General features: G+C 38.0%; 1 protein-coding gene across 3 annotated transcripts in view; it reads left to right on the top strand.

The window, feature by feature from the left end:
• LOC100646149 overlaps positions 1-19,483 on the top strand; it is a 65,508-nt gene that overhangs the window by 24,506 nt on the left and 21,519 nt on the right. The window contains exon 1 of one of the 3 annotated variants that reach the window (XM_020864179.2): positions 17,716-19,162. The exons of the other annotated variants lie outside the window; for them this stretch is intronic. The gene's annotated coding sequence lies outside the window, so the exon portion shown is untranslated. Of the gene's footprint in view, positions 1-17,715; positions 19,163-19,483 lie in introns of those variants that run through there. 3 annotated transcript variants of the gene reach the window in all.

Below are 19,483 nucleotides of genomic sequence, written 5' to 3'. Positions count from 1 at the left end.
ATCTCGTTCGATACGAAATATTCACAAGATACAAGCGTACAGACTTCATGTATTACTCTTTACGTTTATCAAAAGATAATTTTCAGCTGAAAAATGATGTTTAACGCGTAGATACATTGTCCGTGTCTACGTCTATAAAACGACATTCATATTTATTTAGATAAAAATCCGCGTGTTACGTAGGGAGAATTTCAGTTTGCGATATTTTCTCCCATAATTGTGAAACATCCTGCAGATGTTACCAGAATATGCAAATGCGCCGGAGATTATAATAATGCAAATACAGGCGAGCGTTCTCCAGCGTTCGTACTATCTAATCTGCCTTCGAAACTCGCCAATATTCTACAGCTCGAAATATCTGGAAACGGTGATTCAACATTTAACGTACATGTGAGAACAATTATCGATCGTCCGACTCTCACACAAAGAATTTACTGCTGTCAAAGGAAAACGACGAGTCTTCCTTTGAAAAATGTTTCATCTTTCACTGTGAAAGCGAGTTTAGCCGAGGAAGAAACGAACGATGCTCGTTCTTCTCTTTCTACAAGAGCACTCTCGTCTTTTTACATCGTTGAACAAAATTAACGCGGCAATTTACGTAAACACGATGGCACACGATGGAGCTTGAAAAGAAGCGACTTTCGCTTTGCGCAATACATATGTACTCTTCGATCTAAGAGTTTAAAACGAAAATCTAATTGTTCCGGCCTTAATTTTGTCCAGCGAAAGACCGCGTGTCGTTGGAATTTCTTGCTTGTGATTGTTCAGTGATTAATCGTGGTTAAACGACGGTAATGGAGACTCGAATTGGTAAAATTGAACAACAATTTTTATCAGCTTTATTCAGCATTCGTTTATTAATCGTTTCGCGATAATTTGTAGAAGATTTATAACGAGGGAATTTTGAGCATAATTGCAACCTTTGAGAAGAATAAATCGAGATATATAACTAGGATTCACGAAAAACACATAGAATTATTTACACTTTCCCTCTAACGGGATAATCGATTAGCAAGCATTAACTTCGTTTCACAATTACGACATAAGCTGCCCTCGTTTTAAATCCATCGTTCTAACAAATCTACTAATTTATACTATCGAGAATATAAATTATAGCTTTGATATTTTCTAAATTAAAAATTAAACATGTCGATTCGTAGGAAAGAGGAAAGGAAAATTCAAGCATACGTTCTGCGTATTTCGACGGATCCTTTTCTCAACTTCCATTTAAATTTTAGGTCGTCGAAAGATTTTTTAAAGAAAATCCACAAATTCTCAAAACTTTTATAACGGTTCCCCGTTTCTTAACTTTGCTCGATCGAATCATTCGGATTGCTCGCGAGACCTCGCCGTCTCCCAAGATCACGACAGAGCTAACAAGATAATCGTATCACCCTATATGAGAGCTGGTACCGAGTGATTTAAGCTCGTTAAGGTATCTGTACCGTGGATCGACTCTCTTACAATTTCTTTGAAATTTTGACGATTCGTCATCTGTAGTATATTATTTATAGTGAAAGTTTTAACGCGTAATCCCTGTAATAAGCCGTTGCAAAAATGACTTCTTTACTACCTACAAAAAACCGTTCTTACAAAGCTGTTAAACGACTAACACGTCGCATAAAATGGTTAAAAGAATTCTTTTTCGAGAGAAACTCGTCCCCCGCCTGCACCGTCTTCGGATAAAAGTAACGCGAAACGCGCCGTGTCGGTAATTTCGGTGTCCAAAATGCGATATTTTACAATGTGAATCTACTGTCTATGTCTATAATTGAATTAGAATTGAATTGGAAGCAGAATTAGTAGAAAGTACAGACAAGCAAGAAATCTCTCGAGGGAGAATCTCAGACATGCGCGAAAAGTACGACTTTCGAGTCTCGGCGTAGTTTACTTTTGAGGAATATTATCGCGTTACAGATAGCTTAAGCTTTTGTCACTGATGGAAGAAAGTTTCTAAACGATACGCGCCTCTCATCTATATAGAAGACCGTACCGGACGAAGCTTCGTACTCGTCGCTCGATTAGATTTTTTCCAACTCCCAATAACAATTACACGCTATCGTTACGCCGCTATTTTCAATTTAAGATCGTGTAAATTCGCGAGAGAAATGGTTCCGTGATTCCGTGGCTCGTTCGATTGGCAATCGCCGTGAATCATGGAACAATCGCGAGTCGTTAATTCTGTTCCACGTTTGGTTCGTGACTCGTTTATTATTTATACGGACGCCAAGTCTAAGATAATATGTAAATTCGACGTTGACGTCTGTTTTTGTGTTGCTAAACGGACCGATACCCGGCTGAGATCACACGGTTCGGAGATTTATGCGTGGCCGCGTTCAAAGTCGACCGGAAGCCGTTGCACGAAGCCATTCGGGTTCTCGGCCCGTATACGAATCCAGCATCTATCAACTCGGTTTCTTCGAATCATACGATTTATCGGATCAACAGGTACCGGCGATGATAAGGTCGATCGTTTCTCAAGTTAGAAGTTCTCGGTAGAATTTTCAGAAAATTTTATATCGCTATATTTTGGATATTTATAAGATCAATATACATCCTTCCACTAACGCAGTTTCCTTCGATCTTGCGATTTATCGGATCAGCGAACACCGTGATACTAAAATTGCTCGTCTTTCGAGATAGAAATTCCTAGTAGAATTGTTAGAAGATTTAATATCGTTTTATCCTCTCAATATTTATAAGAATCAGTATCATTGGTCGTTGCTTGAATTAATTGAGAAGGAAATATTTAAGATTTCATCGATATAATATAAAATATCTAATGGTGGAAAATAAATAAACGACGGAACAAACGTTAGGATAAAAGTATAAATAGATTCGGCTTATTGCTAAATCAATGTTGTATTAGTGAGTTTCTTTGAATCTCGTGACTTATTGAATTGCTATTGAGCCTACTACTTTCTTCCGTATACGAGACAGATCATTTATTAAGTCGGAAAGTTTTAGTAATTTTTTAGCTTTTCTAATATCTCCGAGTGTGCGAAATCCCATTACGAGCAGTTCGATCTAACGCTTAATACTTGCGTATTTTTCAAAAGAGTATCTCTTCTTCCGGACACGATGATTTCTTCTCGCGAGAGATTCTCACGTTAAGCGAATACATATTCCACCGACAAGTATCGCAACAAGCATCTATTCTATTAATAAGTATCATAAGGTAAACAAAGAACAAATTTGGCTTATAAATCTGTCGATGAAAATTTCGTCGAGATAAATAGACCTGTAACGTAGAATATATATTGAGGTTGACTGAATCGCTAATAGTTACTCGCAACCGATGTAATTATCCGAACCGGTTGGAGACGATCAGCAGAGCGGTTTACCAAAAATGGCGGGTTCTAGTCGTTACGGGAAAGTGTCCGGCCACGTAGCACGCTCTGAATCGGCTCGAACGAGTCGGGAGAGGGCTCCTCCGGTTGCAACGAAAGTGAACCAATTTCTGATCGACCGCACGTTCCGGCGTGTACGCTCGAGAAGCTGAAACGCATCTCGTATCACGGTTCATGGATCGTGCACGACGAACGAAGAAAGAAAGCAAGAGGAGAGCAGGCAAGTGGAAGAATCGGAGGCTTGCACAATGACCCTAAGTGTACGCCGCAGAGCATACCGATCGGGGATCGTTTATTTTTTATACGGCTTGATATTTTTCTCGTCCTTTTTCTTTTTCTTCTTTTGCTTCGCTTTGCTACAAGTTGTCTTAAATTGCGCGTAAAAATCAAAAGTGTTTGAATTATAGCGATTTCGTAGCTTGTTAATTTTTCACGAATCGACTAAAATAACCTGCCTGTGCCTATGAGAGAAAAAATTTCGCGAGTGATTATTTGATTCGAGTAATTTAATGTATTCGTTGACGATCGATGATCTTTCGCAATTCATCCAAAATATTTTTCTTTGCTTACGAGGCAATAAATTCATGACTACTTATGAAAGAACCAACTGTTTTTCTTTCTTCTTAAATATATACGCAGTTTGTATAATTTGTCATCTGGGCATTTCGCGTATCTTTTAATTTGTTTGGCGGATGAAACGATAGTAGCCCTCTGAATTAACGATCCAGCGAGCGCCACTATGTTCCTCGTAGTTTCGTTTCTTATCTTTCTTTTATTTTAGAGCGACGTGTGTGTTGTCGATCGGATGTTTTCTGCGTCTGAGTCGTCTTGCTATATCTGTGGCATTTAAGGTTTTTTACTATCTTGTTTGCGACTGCTTGTGCGTAATTTGACATTTCCTTGCCGTATCTTGCGGTTAATTTTTCTACTTATTCAATAACGGTTCGGATTTTCAGATCGTTTCTTAACTGTTCATTTCTGATGTAGCAGTTAACGTCGACTAGTTCTTGACGCAAAGCGTCTAATTTAACGATTGATTTGGCAGCTAGAACAAACTCAGCCTCCATTCATTTACTTGATAAAAATATCAATTTATATAAACATCCTATTCGTTACGCAAACAAATCAGTCCACCGATCAAGCCGGTTAAGTACTTGTTGAAGTAGCCGAGTTGTAAAAATAAATTCGATTTTTGTTCCGTTTCAAGGCACACGAAACGGAGGAAAATGGCGGTTCCGATGAAAGAATCTCGCGCTTTCGTTTGCGTTTCTATAGTATCGCAACGCGTAATGAACACGGAGTAGTCGATTATACTACATTGTCGTCCATTAACGTGCAAAGTAAGAGATGCAATCGAGGTCTACCGGATCGGCGTTCGATCGAGGCCTGTCAGAATCAAGTAGGTTAATGAAAACCGCGTATGTATATAGTTTAACTTCTGAACCGTGAATTTTTCTCAACTTTCCACCGACCACGTACCTACTTTCTTCCGAAAATTTCCCAAGAGATGAAAAAGACGCGAAGATTTGAAAATTGTTCCACTTAAAAATAATCGTCTTTCGCTAATGTTAATATTATGTAATATTACGTAATGGGATGGCGTACTCCTTTTAGCGTTATGAGTTCACACGAAGAAATTATGGTCATCGTAAAACCAATTATAAAACAATCAGAAATTCATAAAAGCGATGAAAATAATTTGTGAAACCTTTTGGCTTGCAGCGTTTAAAAAAATTCATCCGACAAATTGAGATTTTTAATAGCTTAAGTATCGCTATAAAAGATGGCCTTTTACTACGAATAATACTTATTCGTTATAGAGCTACCTCCATAAAAGAAGCAAAAGCTTCGCTTAGTACAAGTTATAAAAAGCGAAAAACGATCTTGCCCCTATATTTTCTTGCGGAATAACGTACGATCGGAATAGCAAGTGTGTCTAAAAAAAGGATCATCGTCGGAAATTTCGGCAAAAATCGATGATTAGAGCTGAATCGTAGGCAGTTACTGCGTTATCTCGATCGTAAAATAGAGTTTTAACGTTTGGGCTTCGATCGCATCTTCGGATAAGAATTTCCTCGGGATTCACGTAACCGACGAGCATTTCTAAATCGCTTCGAACTGCGGAGTAAGATTCGAGATAACGGTAGAGGTGGTATTGTATCTGCGATAATTCGCGAAGTTGGAGATTAAGAGCGAGACACTGGCTGTTTCTACGCGATTTCGCGAACGAGTTACTTCTATCTCTTTCCACGATTCAAGACGAGAGACGTAGAAAAGAACGGTGTTGAACTCAATTTCAAAGGATATGTATATATATATAGGATATTAAGAGATAGAATGATACTTCTCTAAATAAAATTTTAGTGAATTTAAATTAGACGAGCGTGGAAATCGATGAATCTACACTGTCTGTCAAAAATGCTACGACGCTTATTAATGTATTGCGAATTTTTGTAAATTGCATGCTCTCCACTGCTTTTGATTTCTAGTTACTTTATTGCAAGACTGTTTTTTTTATTAGCACGATACGTAGCCTGCGATCCGAAGTATCAAAGAAATTCGTTATGTTCAATGGAACGATCTAGTTAACAGGTTAAAAAGTCTAGAGAATTATGAAATCCTATAAAGAGAATTTTTAATTCGATAGAATTATTAAGTAATCGTTACGAAATTCTTAGTCCATTCTCGTTAATAAAATTAGACTCGAATCGCGTTTTTCAGCAGAATTCCAAAGAAAGGAGTCTCATAACCGATCGAAATTCCCGATATGTATATGGACGAAACGAGATCCTATCTAGGGATCCATCGTTTTCCAAGCAAGAACGTATCCTCAGCTCGGGGAGACGCGATTACGTAGCCGGCTGTATAACCGCGGAAGTTCAATTAATTCAAATCACGCTATTCTGAAATGCTAAACAACGGCGACGTAAAAATGAGAGCGTAATAAGCGAAAGTCTCGCTTTATTCGGGTGAAAATTACAACCGTCTGAATTAATATTTCGCATCTCCAAACCCGCCACTCGATCCACCACGTGAGATAGTAATCGTTTTTTCGTATCTCCAAACCCGCTGCTCGATCCAACACGTGAGATAGTAATCGTCTTTTCGTATCTTTGGTACTCGAAGAAACAATCGCGTGTATGCTCTTGAAACGGATATATTGTATAAATTTATTATTAAATATTAATTAATTAATGTCCCTGATATCGATATACAAATTTATGATAATAAAATATTTGATATAATAGAAGTCATAGGTAATAATATCTCGCTAAATCAGTTACGTGCTTTTGCGAAAATACCAACCGGAAGCCAAAGAACCGAAGCTAGTGGTGACGATACTAGAACGCAGAAACTCTCTGGAATAAATTTGCGTTAGAATGGCAGCTTACGGAAGTGCATACATATATGTATATAGAGACCGACGGAACTCGATCCTCAGAAAACGTGCACGAGAATCATCGTGAAAACAAACTCTATGCTCCTCGATGCCTGGGAACTGGGACAGAATGACGTTTCCAAGGTATATATCGGCTAGATCGATTATAAAAGTCAGACCGAAAGATTTCCTAGATCGGAAAGAGTCGAATAATACGACAGAACTTTATTTATCTGAATTTTTCTCATTGATCGTGACGAAATTTTGGTTGATATTCATGTTCTACGATTAAAGAATTATCGAAGCATATCTTATGGATAATTAATGGCGATTTTGAGGAAAAGAGAGTATCTTAATCTATCTCAAAGCGATACGACGGTGTGGATGCAAATTAAACGATAATTATCCGAGATTGTAAATAAAGAAGAGTAATTAAATAAATAAATAAAGTACAAACTGTCGTAAGACGCTCGTTTACTGTATTCACACCGATAGAATATGTTCGTTCGCGGAAAACTCGACTCGAAAACTAATATGTGTCATTCGGTATATTACTGCCTCGCCCGCGATCGCATCAGTATATTTATACCGGTCGGGGGGGAGTCTGATAATTCGAATTTGTCTAAGATCTATGGTTGTCCATAACGGTGATTTTGTTTTTGTCTATCGATATGATTCGAGCGTCAAAGCTGTATCCGTGTTCCGAGGCGCAACACAACATGAGACGCTCTCGATCCGCCTCGTCCTATGACTCGTGTGCCGCTACACCTTTTTTTAGCTTCGGACGTAAAACAGCGTCGAAGATTATTCCGACAGTGAGCGTATTCGTCTAGTAAAGCATCAAAGTTCTCAGTGATTTATACGAATCTATATTTTTGCGTAATTCGTGTCTTACGACAGAGGAATCGCGATAGCCATTAGAAAAGGAATGATTGCGTTCGGAAAGAACGAAAGGTAAACGTAATTACGTTGTTTCGCGACAGGATGGATCGCGTGACATTTCTACGACGATGACAGGATGAAAATGAACGTAGGAAGACGATTAGTCCGTGTTTAATCTGCTGGATTAGCGGGACGAGTCCCTCTGTAGCGTTAGATAACAGTTTGGCTCGATTGATGCACCCTCGTCCTCTTTTCGGATTGTTATTTATAGAGAGAAACTCGTGAAACGACACGGTGGTCCTACTTTTCCTCGTACTTTGTCGCTTTGAGCCATCGAGAAGCTTTTATTATAGATGAAACGAGTAATTTAACAGAAACGTGACACGTATAAACAATGAATTTTCCACAAGATACTGGCACGGTGTTCGTTTCGGAGCAACGAGAAGGTTCTATTGCACAAGATTTGCAAGAAATCATGGTAAAATCGACAAACACCAAGCTCGCTTGTTTATACATCGATCGTGATAAAGGTAATCTATCTGTGAATCATCGAAAGTGTAGTATAAGATAGCAAACAACGTATATAGAGTACAGAATCATGGGCACTTTTGTTAAAGTTAAAGAGACAACGTAAAAGTTGCAAACACTGTTAAAAAACGGAAGAAACCACGGGACAAAACAATTTATAAACTTGCAGTTGACCGGAGACTTCGTAAGAAGAAGAGACGATAGGGACTCTTTATTTTCCTTGTACCGTTACCGTGGATCCATCCAGGAAGCGACATTTATCAAACGTATACGTATACAGCGAGGAGAAATCGTTACGGGCTAAATAATATATTCCAGACATGTATTATCATCTTTTCTTAAAGCGTGCATCGCGCAACATCAGTTGGATGGCGGATAATTGGCGGCGGTTACTCGAATATCGTTATCGATGACATAATCCCACGATGGATCGTACCTACGCCTGTGTACACTATCGTTCAGGTGTCTTGTTATATATTAACGCTTATCTATTTGTTATTTATATATTGTTTATTTATATATATATATAGTAGTGAGTGTATATCTCTACCTATATTCACAGCCAAGCTCTCAGCCAAGTCTTCATCCAACATTAACGTTAAGGTGAAAATTATTACGTGTCCACTTGGCTGTTTAGAAAATTATCTTAAAAATTATTTATTATACTGTACTATGTTAGTTATCTTGAAATTATTTTATCAATATTATAAAAATTTATAGGTCCAATATAAATATATTACTATATTTGACCTATGATTTATTTTTCGAAATATTAAATAGTTGCTCTGTTTTCAACATTATCGAATTAAAAGTTTCAAGACGTTTTAAGACGTTTCAAGTTAGATTTATGTTAAGCCACTTAATTTTACAATGTTCGATTTTCATTTGTATTCTGTCTCTTATGTAATAAGTGGTATTTCTCATTTTTATACGTGAAGCACAGAATTGAAACGAAGCAAACTCTAGAATGAAGTAATTTAACTCGTAGGTCCCTAAAAAAGTATAGGGGTATACTGTTAATAGAAATATAAATATAATCGACCAAAGTGTCCACATACTTACGAACGACAGTGTACATACGCTCGCGAAATACTTTGCAATTTCCGGTTTTGCCAATAACAGTGCGCATCGTTGCGATTTTCCTGTGTCGCCATAATCGCGAAACACGACTGGTGATGTTTGTTGAAATTAATTTTGATTTGTTGAAATTATTTGCTGCAACCCTGTGATGTTCTGTAGAGTGGCTATCAAGGAAATCCGTTGAAATGATTACGATTTGCAATGGCGACCAGCGAGAACCGTGTCCTGTTTTCGAAGAACGAAAAGTTTCGTTTGGAATACTTCAATGGCCCAAACGGATCGTTAAAACTTGTTTATCACTATTGGTCCTGTTCCGCGTAAATTTGTACACTTGACGCAACATTTTATCAATTTTCGACAACGAACGACAAAAGGCGTCATTCTAGTCGAATATTTTTCAACCTGGATACTACACTAGAGCCACGAAGAATAGCAAAAAGTGTAAATTATGGAATTTCTAGCGTTAACACGATATAGTTTCCTCGTCTTAATTCCTGGACGCGTAAACTTCATTGAAACAAATGGGAGGAAGATCGATTCTCGGAAGAACTAAACTTAGACTCGACTAATGGAGATCTAGATCCAAGTCAGAAGCTAGGCAGAAGCTAGACTCGACACAGACCCAATTCTAGTTAGGCTAAATCGTAATTCAGCCGTTTAACCCGGCCAAACCAGACGTAATCCAAAGCGATCCAGTCTTGAACGGAACGTGGCCTAGACCTAACAATCAGCCTACTTCTAAGACCTGTTAGGCCTAACCCAGACCTAGGCTAGCCAAAGTACGAGGGATCGCGGTACACTATTCGCATACTGTACCGTTCGTACAGCGTTACCATCTGTTCCAAAAGTGTTACTCGCGTTTTGCGCGACAGCTGACGTGCGCCTCCTTTCGCGGCCTTAATTTTCTTTGCTCTAGCCATCGGCATTGACACAAATTTTCTGCAATCTTCCATCTCTGCCATCGTGGTCCCCTCTGTTCTCCAGCGATTCGTTCGCGGACCAATTTTTTTTCAACGAGCCAATTTCCTTCATTTTTCGTTCATTTCTGACGTTTGCGTCGCGTGGTTGAAGCGGTCGAAGTGGTTTTAAGAAAATCTGTAAGATAAAATCGAGATGAGAAGTTATAGATATTATCAGTGGCGGTTCTTTCGCGTGTCTCCTAAATTAGGAAAATTTGTTAACGATAAAAAAATATGATCGAGTCAAAAATGGTTCAAAGAATGTTGACAATGAGAACGTTAATTTTTTAGAAAACGATTGAGATTGTTACATAATCCTTAATTATGTTAGAGTCTTCGAATTTTTATATTCCAACTTTACTTTTACACTAACAAATAAAGAGATTTTTTAATGTTTCGAGGAAACAAAATCCGAGTGAGAGATTACACGTATTAACAACGACTTCTTCGTATTTTTCCTCGATTTGATAAATTGCTTAACGATAGGAAAATACCATTGAATCGAAACTGATTTAAAGGACACAGCGGGGTAACTAACAGGGTGGAGCGAGTAAAAGGGAAAAGGAAATTCTACGCTGATTAATAGCGGAGGGAAACGCGGCCTTGAGCAACCAAATCATCGATTCGGACTCTAGCGTCTTCGCGTCCGTAGAACCATTAAGCGAAGAGAAATCTATCTGAAATCTATCCGAAGATCGAATCGCTCATTAAATTGCAGATACGTAGATCTAACGAAGTTAATCAACCTTGTTTCCTGGCCGATCCTATAATTTCTTTCAATAGATCATTGTACAAACCAGTCATGGACAATTTTCTCCACGTAAATTGGTTAATTGAATACTTTTATATTCGTACTTGTACATTTTGCCTTTTCTCCCGTATCGAACTACGTTAAGACGTACGTTAAATAATTATAATAATTAGTTGATTAATTAATTAATGTAACCAGAATGTATCCGCTTTTTTTTCGAAAGCGTGTATTGTAACGTGGGACTCGATGCAAGATGATTCACGACGATAAGCGAAATATATTAATCGTCCCGTTTTCGTCCTTCTTTCCCTCGAATAATTATCGATAAGCGTAATAACTCGTTTTAGGAAGTGAAAGTATATATAGTATAGTTTTTCGTGATCAAACTGTCCCTAGTTTTTTTCAGTATAATAGGAACGAATATATTATGTTAATCTTATTGTAATAAGTTCGCGTGAAAACTTATTTACGAAGAATATTCTTTGTAACTTGTAAAGAATATTACTCGACCGTTTCCCAACGATTTAACGTGGAATTTAAATATAAATCTGAGGATCTTCACTGGCATATTTATTCCTACATTCGTCATGAGATACCAGCGAGTTTTCCAGGGCGTGCAATATTTCCTTTCTACATTCCAAATGAGCAAAGAGGTAGCCAAGGTGACGTTGCTTCTTTCCGAGATTCTGCCTCTTATCAAACTGAATATCTAATACCTTTTTATATTCTATTCTTCTATGTGCGTATTTCTGTAGAATAGTTGCAAAGTCATTTGTGTTATCTACAGAGTTTCTTTGGTCCCGAGGCGGTTTGTAATTTATCTTATAATTTTGATTTCTATCGTTAAATAGTTTCTGATTTTTGGATTTCAAATCAACTACCTTTTTCTTCTCTTCGAAAGACTTCCACTTTCTGTCGTTCCTCGACGTCGTACGTAACAAATAGCACAATAGAAAATATCAAAATTTCACCCATTAAATTTTAACCGAAGTAACAAGATCATAGTTGACTATATTTCTGTGAAAAGATGCTAATGCCCATTATTTCTCTCTCTTTCTTTCTCAAACGCCAATTTTCGCTAGTCTTCGACGTTATATAACGCATAGAGTACTAAAAATTTGAAAATCTTATAGAGAAGCAAGTTTATATAACCTTTAAGTTCGAAGCGAACTAAAGATAGCAAATAGGATCCTGTTTCTTTTCAAAATGCTAATGTCTTGCAGTCTTCGCTTATCGACCACGACATCGAGCATTCCATGTCTACGCGAAAAAAGCATATCGTTCGGTAAAACGTTATACTTGTGAAACGATTTGCATAATGTAGGAGCGTTTCGGGAAATAAAGAAAAAATACGAGTGGCGTGCATGCGAAGTCGCGAATCGTTTAGCCGGTATAGTTGTTGCAGACGAAACAGACCGAGTCCGCGACTCGTTATATGAATTTTTGATATTCCGCGATCTCTTATGCCGGCGAAACGCTTCCTGTTTCGAAAGTCTCTGCCAGATAAAAAGCGCGGCAGATTCGAGTTTTATGGTGCACGACGTAATGGCGGCACGGCTGGCAAGCGTCTGCGGCTCGAAAGTGTTCCGAGAAAGGCCGATTCACGCGAAAACCGAGCGCATAACGATCCATTGAGCCGCGAAAGAGGCTTCTAAGATCATCGGAAGAAACGGATGTAATACGCGGAGTAATAGGATCGTTATCTTCTGCGAAACCAACTGTTCTGTTCTCCTCGAATTCTTTTTACGGGCCGTTTCTTCGACGACGGAGGAATTGTTGGAAGATTCGAAGAAAAAAGACAAGATATTATAACGTGAAAAAGTATCTCTGAGGTAAAGATGACCGCTTTCGGAATGTCCTGCTCCGATTTTCGAAATTACGACTCGAACGCGTCTTGGCAGCATACGTTTGTTTCGTGAAAATCATCTTTTCGTCGATAAGAAACCTGGATTTCACGAAAATTTTGTATTTTTCATTCCTACTTTGATCTATCGTTCGTTTCGGACGAGAGTGTTCTTTTTAATGATTTCTAATACAATGGAACGATTTCTGGTTTATGTTGCGAAGTTACGACGATCGAAAGTCGATGAGGAAGTCCTCGATATCTCTTACGAGTTTCCATCCTTAATCGTCAAACAGCGATATAGAAACTCGAAACGATCGAAATCCTGTGCTCAAACTCTACGGAATCAATCTAACTGCACTTTGGTTGTCCAGGATACGTTTATAACCGAACGAACAGGGTTAGAATAACAAGGAGTCATGCAACAGGGCTTCTAGCGTCGCGTGTACCGCAGGACCGTTCCGTTAAGCAAAGAAACCGGCGAAATATAGCTTCTGGCGGAAAAATCGCGCAGCTATCTGCTCCGTTGGTCAATATTTGTCGTGCACCAACGTCGATACTGGCTCAAGGCAGTTTCGATGCAAGGTAGACACATCCGGGCACAACGTTTTCCCTCTCGCTTTGCACGCGAACTAAATATTTCCGAATCGATGGTGAACGAAGAGATTATAATTACCAGATTGCGGATATTTACGCAAACTCGGATCTTTCTGATCCCATCTACAAAAACGCAACCTAAACAGAGATTTATTTTACCCATTAAACATCACGATAAATACTATATTTTTAATATTTTATATTTTATTGTTTCATATTTTCGCGTATAATATGCGTTCTATGCATCTTTGCATGTTTTATCTTTCATATTTATTATATTTGTTGACTATATAATTATAACGCAGTTACTTAGATCTTACTTTTTGTTAATTTCGACTCGTCGTCGTCATCGATACACCATTCGCTTAACCATTCGATCGTGTGCACTTGGCTCGTCTGAATTCTCGCTAGGTTGCACAATCAACACCACAATAAAGATTCCATCGCATCGTAAACACTTTCGCAATTCTAAACGTTCCTTATTGATGAATTTTAAAAAACCACAAAAAATATCATTCTGCAGTTACGATAAAGACGGTGTTAATTCTAAGAAAGTACGACCACTTCCGCAATTCTGAACGTTTTGTTGTGATATTTCTCATCGATAAGATTTCTATAAAAAATATTTGTTTTTTTACAACAAGTATCGTTTCCGCAATTGCGATGAAAATCGCAAAGATTCTAAGAAGATATTATCACTTTCGTATCTATGAACGTTTTATCGCGATATTCTTTGTTGATTCGAACGGAACCCAGCTATTCGACAGATCGAAATAAAAAAAAGGGAGGGGGGGGGAGAAAACGAAGAAAGAGAGGAGGAAATGTTAATCACTGGAATAGAAAATGAATTCGTAGGATCGTTGAACGCGGCAACGCGAAACGAGATAAATTTTATTTGGCGGATTCCTTCTGGCAAACACCCGTTACTATTTCCTTCTAACTGTTCATCTCGATCCGTCTGTATTCTTTTGATCGGCGCTGCTTTCGCCGACATCCGAGGAAAACTGGCGTTATTAATATTAATTATTTACGTTTATCTATCGCCATTGGAACGGTACTTTATCGACGTCGATTAGTCGAAGGATGAATGTGTCGTCTCGATTATCCACGACGTGGATAGTAATAATTCATTACCGTTTGTTTTTGATGTGAAAATCTTGTTATCTGTAGGCCGTTCGTCTTATCTAGTTAGCAACAGAATGATAGATTATGAGCATTAACGATATATCTTACTTATTTATCGAATTTGCAGCCCGCGAAAAAGGATTTGACTTGCGTATTATAAATAAATTTATTTCAAACGAAAATACACAAATTTATTTCAGTTTATTTCCCACTAATAGTAGGTGGTCGCTCGTTTACCTTCAGGGAAATTGCTCCAAGTGTGCAGGTCTAGTTTGAATGGTTTGGTCGTCACGTTGACGAAGAGCTTCGACACTGTCAACTGACCTTCCATAAACAACAGATTTTAAATACCATTATAATTAACAATTGGCACTAGCGCCAGAAAATAAGCCGCAACTCGATAACGACGCCATCCGTTTATACGAACTTTTATTTTTATTGCACCGAATCATCCCCTGCCGTACTTTCCACGTGTTCTGGCTCAGTCTGCAAGCTCTTTATCCCTTTTTCAAGACTGCCACAACGTTCCAGAAAATCATTTTGCCCGTGCTTTTACTTTCATTTACGTTTTTCCGTTTAGCGCTGTTTTTAGCGTCCGTCAGACGACCTCCCTTTTTGCTCCATCGGTCCATTCTATCCATTTTCCATCCACCCTTGCTTTTTCATATCCCGCTTTAACTTCTCTATTATTTTTCCCCGCTTCTCTCGCAACGTCAAATCTTACTCCGTATTTCTCTCTCAGCTTTCGTCAGATCGTGGTTATTACGGGGATTATTATGTATGCGATAATACGTATTTAATTTATACAACGATGAGCTGCATATTTAATTTCGATGTATTTTAAATTTCTATATGTGTAATCTGTTGATTCCATAAGAGGACGATAAATAATCCTTTAGTCGTTAGTTTACACATGTTACGATGTTTTACGATTTAACGATAATTTATACGCGTTCGTAATATTCACGTGTTGTTAATACGGCGTATAGATAGATACTTATAGATATATACTTATTTAAGTATAAGTAGATACTTATAGGCTTTAACAGCCTATATGGCAATACCAAGAACAACGTTGCTATATTTTTCTAATTCGTTTGATAGAAATCTTCGGAGGAATAAAGATACGAAAGGAAAGAATTTGTCATAATTCTAATTATTAAGATATAAATTTAAATTAAACGTGGTCAATTACACGCAGTGACTGCTGCAGATATTAATTAACCCAGGAAATCGCGATCGATCTGTCAGATATAATACGCGTAAAATATTTTCATTTATTTTTTTGTTTTTATTATAAACAGAAGGTCGTCGAAAAAGTTAAGTCCTCTTTTTACGAATTTAAAATATTACTTCCGGTTAAAACGTTACGAGTTGTACAAATATTTTTCAACTTCATTAAATGAAATTAACTACATCTGTTACCGTTAATGACGTTAACGAAGCCTATTACGTCGAAACATTATCTCACAGTGGTATATTTTCCTTTATATGTACATCTTCGTCTTCGTAGCGTTTGGATAGCTGGTGACCCTAATTATTGCGGCAACGCGTATACGCGTAACGTTTAATTTCGTGTATGCTTATTACGCCTTCGAGTTAATAAGCAGGGAAACAGTGGCAGGATCATAGTTATCAAAAACCTCTTCTTTGCTCTTCTTTATACGAGTGTCTACTTGTGAAATTTTAATAAACCCGACTGATTTTTCGATCGACGAATCTTAACTTTCTCACGTGTTATAACGTTAAAAGTTATTTACTAATTACGTACCTACGTAATTGTGATTCGTAAATGATGATTTTTATGGTAGAAATGTGCGAAATCTGCAATTCATGAGACGCCTTAAGTAGATTTAGAAGTGCGACGGAATTAGCTGTTGAATTTATTTAACTGCTGTTATTACGGGATTAAAATAGAACCAGTTTGACGCGTTTCTTGAGATCGTGGTTGAGTTCGTTACGGTACTTTTGCAGATTTTTTAGAGTATTTAGAAGAAGATATTAATTTATGGGATATTAATTCTACGATACACTGTGTCGTATAAAATTAATACGTTTCCTTGCTATTTCGAGCAAACGTAAGAGAACGTTTTACAATGGCAAAATATTCTACGCATTAAAATACTGTTTAATAGTCTGAAATATTAAGTGGACAAACTAAAGTAGGACACTTCGCTCGGTGTCTTAAACTTGACTTCAAAGCTAAAACGATACTTTCTTTATGAACCAAAATATGGGTCGAAACAAAGTATAACTAAAACACCATATAACTTAGTTTTGACACTGTACACCTGATCAAATGTATATAAGAGAACCTACTCTACATATATAAATTTCGTTTAGTTCATCGACGCCGATCGATTTTCAGCCGGTTGTGGCGCAAGAATTTTTAAAACGCGCGATATTTGGCAATTTGGTCAGGTGCGCCGATTATGTGCTCTACCACTTTAAATAATAAACTAACTTCTTCTAACTTCTCAGGGAGAACGAGAAAACGAAGTCGTTTGGTTTTAAATTTTAAAAAAGTTATTCCCGCGTTTGGGAGTGTTTGGTCGCTTATGCGAATAACGTGTACCATGCGGAGATTCAAAGTAACAGGTATTCTTAGCGTTTTTGGGAAAAAGGTCAATGAAAAAGAGTTAATTTTAATTAGACGATTAAAAGATATTAATTTTTAATTGTATCGGCTTTTTTGGCTACCAGTAACCGTTATCGACCACTCGAATTTCATTTTGGTTACCGATACTCATTATCGATAGCGAAACATTTGTTTGGTATTCGATTGTCGTCAATCGTTATACACGTTTTTTACACTCGACGATGATTATCGGTAATGAAGTGAATTTGTAATTTCTTGTAACGCTTATCCGTCATAAAAGTCTTTCGATCAAACCCATCAGTTCGCATATCGTAACTTTGAAAATTTGTCTCGTAATAATTAGGATATCCGATGTGCCATGAGATGAAAAAGGTCGGACGATCGCGGCGTTAGTCCATCCGAAACTCTATCTATACAGCACCAAGTCAAAATGACTCACCCTATATGACGTATGTTCCCTGCGGGTATGTTCCCATCTGTTGCCAATGTCCATGGGGTCCCGCAGGCATCTCCCACCCCGTAGCCACGTAAGTCGACCGATCGTTCCCTCCCTCTTTTCGTTTCCCCGCTGTTCCCGCGCGACGACCCTCCAACGGCCCCTATTCAAAGTCTTCGTCCGGCGTCTGTCGGCAGTTAGTCGCGGCACTTCCATCGTGAAACGCGTGTCTCCGCTTCGTTCGTAATTTCTCGTCAGCCACAGTGTCGTTAAACATCCCTCGTTGTCAACCCTGCGGTTAACGCTTGTCAAGCTATTTTTATTTTTTATTCCTTGTATCAAGGTCTCGAGTGTTGATCGTGTTCGACTAAACAGTTTGGAGCATCGAAAAACTGTGCAACAGGTTTATTTCCAGTTGTTTCGCATCTTGTTGTATTTATTCGTGCTTTCTGCAGAATTCGTTGGAAGTTTTATTGGGGCGGGGCAGGGAGAAATTATTTATTTTGTTCGTAGAATCGACTGAAGTCTTTCGAAGAAAGTGAATTTCTATCGCGCGATCGACTGTGCGGAATTTCGTTGATTCTTTTTGGTGAAGACGAATTGTTTTTGAGAGAAGATTACCACGAAGATTCTTTAGTTCTCAAGCTCTGCATCGAATATAGCAATCTAAGATCCTGGAATTACATTCTATTTCAAGTTTGATCAAGTTTCTGGTTCAACTACTCCGAAAGATCGGACCAACGGTCTAAAATCTCGACAGTTTATCATTTTAAAAGTTTAACGAAATCTTTACTAGGATTACGCTGAAATAAACATCGAACCAAAAGTTTGAGCAAGAGCGATACTTGGATCAAATTTTCGGTCGAATTATTTGAAAAATAAAATTCGAATCGAAGAATCTAAAATTCCGAAGCTGTAATACCGTTCCGATATTTAGAATTCTCGGAACCTAAATCTCTAGAAATTTCCTTGCAAGATAAAAATCCGTCGAATTTGGAAAACTCGATAGAATCTTCCAAGAAATCTGGAACTCTGAAATTTTTGGCACACGAAAATTAGAAACTAAACGTTTGAGAAGAAAATTTTTAGACGAGCGGACGATTGGCGGGCCGTGACCGAAATCCTCGTTTTTACAAGTTCGCGAAATTTCACAGAGTTTTGAAACGAAGGAAGAACGTATTAGAAGGCGAGGGGAAAAAGTTGGAAGAATTCGAAGGAGAATTGGAAGAAACGGTTAGGAAAAAAGAAAAATCGGCGAGGTTGTCTCGAAGGCCAGCTACCTGGCACAGATAATCGAAGGAGAAGAAAGTTTCGTCTGGGTGCTGTATCCGGTTAAAGACGTCGCCCACCTTCCTCGATCGTGTGCTCATCTTCGATCGATCTCGTAATTCCTCTTTCATCGTTCGGTTTCTTTCCTCGTGGGGAATTTCTGTGAAAGGAGAAAAAAGAGGAAAGCGAAGAGAGAGGTTTGGAAGCAGGAATGCCGGCCTGTTAATGATCTTCGCGCGCTTCTTCGCCGTGGAAACGGAAGGAATGAGAGGCACCGCGGGTGAAGTTCCACGGTGCCGATTGAATGGAGCTACTTCCAAGTGGTTTTGACCGTTTCTCGTGTTGGATGACTCGTCTCTCTCTCGTGAGTAGAATAAATATCGTTGCAATTGAATATTCGATTTCAATTTTCCAATCTTTACTTACGAAGCTCTTTAGAAAGAGTGCGACGCTTATTTGAAATAATAATTTCTAGGGAAATATTTCAAACAGCAGATCTTATAGATAACACGGTCGAACGAGTGTTACGTTATCTATTTACGAGTAAAAATATTTTAAACTGGTAATCTAGAACGGAAGAGGGCGAAATTTATTTGAAATAATTTCGAATAACGCATTAACGCTACTGTATCATAAACGATATGTTCCAATTGATGTTATGTTTTCTATTTGATTAAACGAAGAA

This window comes from Bombus terrestris, chromosome 8, assembly GCF_910591885.1.
Source record: "Bombus terrestris chromosome 8, iyBomTerr1.2, whole genome shotgun sequence".
Classification (NCBI taxonomy): Eukaryota; Metazoa; Arthropoda; class Insecta; order Hymenoptera; family Apidae; genus Bombus; species Bombus terrestris.
This window is presented reverse-complemented; position numbering and strand designations above follow the sequence as displayed.